This window comes from Octopus bimaculoides, chromosome 3 (assembly GCF_001194135.2).
Source record: "Octopus bimaculoides isolate UCB-OBI-ISO-001 chromosome 3, ASM119413v2, whole genome shotgun sequence".
Taxonomy (NCBI): domain Eukaryota; kingdom Metazoa; phylum Mollusca; class Cephalopoda; order Octopoda; family Octopodidae; genus Octopus; species Octopus bimaculoides.
The window spans coordinates 145,170,801-145,173,824 of NC_068983.1; the positions used below are offsets into that span (position 1 = coordinate 145,170,801).

Consider the following 3,024-nt stretch of genomic DNA (forward strand, 5'->3'; position numbering starts at 1 on the left):
ATATATATATATATATATACATAGATATGTGTGTGTGTGTGTGTGTGTGTGTGTGTGTGTGTGTGTGTGTGTACATATATATATACATATATATATACACCCACACCCATAAACATATCATCCATAACCATAGATAAACGCACGCATACATATATATATGCAGACACATACACACACGCGTGTGCATTCTGTAACGCAATGGGACTGAACTCGGAAACGTGGTTGGGAAGCATAGATAGATAGATAGATAGATAGATAGATAGATAGATAGATAGATAGATAGATAGATAGATAGATAGATAGAAAGGCAGACAGACAGACAGACAGACAGACAGACAGATAAATAGATAGATACATACATACATACATACATACATACATACACACATACATACATACATACATACATACATACATACATATATACATACATATATACATGCATATATACATACATAATCATATATCTGTTGGTGAAAATATATATCAATACAGAGACAGACACGTACACGAAAAATGCACACCCACAGCCATATGTGCATTTATGCAAACAGCTGATTGCACACATTTATTTGTATATAAACAATGACATTTGTGCACCAACGCTACCTTCATAGTCTGTCTTTCACACACACCGACAACCATACATTTAGAGCTATAGGAACATATCACACACACACACACACACACACACACACACACACACACACCACACATATATATAACCATTACTTTCTGTTCTACTAGTCAAATGGATAAATAGGCGAGACGTTTGTGAATGGTATTTGGATCATAGTTTTACCAGTGCTGAAATCACTTGAACCATTATAATTTATCACCAAATATAACAAAGTATTTGCCTAAGAAGCTATGGTTATCTATTAAACACGTAAGTTCTGAAAGTTATTTTTCTGGTAGTTATTTTGCATTTTAATTGTAATGTATTATATCTGAGCATATTTTTAAAGGAATAATGATAATAATTATTATTGTTGTTGCTGTTGTTGTTATTTAAGGTGATGAGCTGGCACGCCAGGCGAAATGCTTTGCTCAACTTTGTCATGTCTGCACGTTCTGAGGTCAACTTCCACCGAGTCGACTTTACCTTTCATGTTTTCGGGGTCGATAAATTAAGTACCTGTTCAGTACTGGAGTCGATGTAATCGACTAGTTCCTTCCCCAAAAATTTCAAGTTTATTATTTTTTTTTTCTTGTTGTTGTTATTTAAGGCGGCGAGCTGGCAGAATCGTTGGCACGCCTGCCGAAAAGCTTTGCCGTGCTTCGTCCGTCTGCAAGTTCTGAGTTCAAATTCCACCGAGGTCGACTTTCATCCTTTCATCTTTCGGGGCCGATAAATTAAGTGCCAGTTGAACACTGGGGTCGATGTAATCGACTCATCCCCTCCCCCAAAATGGCAGCCCTTGTGGCAAAATTTGAAACCGCTATTATTATTATTATTATTATTATTATTAATCCTGCGAGTTGGCAGGATCCTTAGGGCAGTGGACAAATTGCTTAGCAGCATTTCGTTCGTCTTTACGCTCTGAGTTCAAATTCCACCGAGGTCAACTTTCCTTTTCATCCTTTCGGGTCGATAAATTAAGTACCAGTTGCGTACTGGTGTAGAGCTAATCGACTGGCTCCCTCTTGCCAAAATATCGGGCCTTGTGCATAGAGTAGAAAAGATTATTACCACTTTCGGGGTCGGTAAAATAAGTACCAGTTGAACACTGGGGTTGATATAATTGACTTACACCCTCCCTTAGAATCTTCCAGATAATCATTGCTATCCATTAGAGACAAACTTTCTGTAGGAGCTCTACCGAGCATTCTATTCTATTTCCTTCAGTTATCTGTGTATATTTTTACTTACTGTTCCCAACGCACCAATTATTATAGGCTCGATCTTTACTGCTCCAAATTCTTCCTATTTCAAATTTTAAGGGATTGTATTATTTTGTTTTGTTTTTCTTCCCATTATTATTATTATTATTATTATTATTATTATTATTATTATTATTATTATTGAGTGAGAGAGCAGTGCATGCCATCAAAGTGACACTTGGGTAAAATATACGAAGCCCAATATACCCATCATGACTACCCGTCTGATAAGGGTACACCGGTACATGCATTACAACCATATGTGGGCGACATGGTGATCTTATATCAAAATAGACATCGCATGACCTTGCAGGTGGAACCCAATTAGAATTTTCTTCAGGTCGAGCAGCCCATCCCGTCCAAAAGGGTTGCTTAAGGGTGTTAAACGAAACACCCATGTTTCCAGAGGAAAATTGTTCAAACCCAAAGAATTCCTCTCAACACATGGCTATGATGTTCCCTCACTACATCTGCTTGTGATCAGAGATGCACATATCCTCAGCTACTAAAGGGCATGCCCACCTGGTTAAGATCAAGCAACTGACGAGCGAATCTTTAGGAGTGAGCAGCATATTTGCAATAGCCCATCTTTTTTACCAAGACAAAACATGTACATGATAACGCTTCCAATCTGTTATGACTAGAAGCCATGAGAGCCAGTGCATGGCACTGCGTCAGGGCATATTATTATTATTGAGTGAGAGAACAGTGCATGCCATCAATATGACCCTGGGGTAAAGTATACGAAGCCTAGTATACCCATCATGACTACCCATCTGATAAGGGTACACCAGGCACATGCGTTACAACCGTATATGTGCGACATAGTAATCTCATATCACGAAAATCAGCGAGATCGATAAATTAAGTACCAGTTGAGTACTGTGGTTGATGTAATCGATTATTCCCCTCCCCCAAATTTCAGGCCTTGTGCCCATAGTAGAAAGGATTATTATTGTTGTTGTTGTTATCATCATCATCATTGATTCTTTTGCAACACGATAATAATCTTTTTAGTAATATTTAAGAGGTTTTTCTTCCGAAATGTGAATGCTTTATATATATATATATATATATATATATATATTTCGTTCATTGAAAAAATATATGATCAAAAATATTTCAGCCACGCTGATAATA

General features: G+C 37.3%; 1 protein-coding gene across 3 annotated transcripts in view; it reads left to right on the forward strand.

Moving 5' to 3' along the window:
- The first annotated feature begins 258 nt into the window (after positions 1-258).
- The window catches only part of LOC106873899 (protein FAM167B), a 52,021-nt gene continuing 49,255 nt past the window's right edge, over positions 259-3,024 (forward strand). For 2 of the 3 annotated variants that reach the window (XM_014921428.2, XM_014921430.2), the window contains exon 1: positions 259-889. The gene's annotated coding sequence lies outside the window, so the exon portion shown is untranslated. The remainder of the gene's footprint in view (positions 890-3,024) is intronic. The other variant, XM_014921429.2, reaches the window with a different exon arrangement.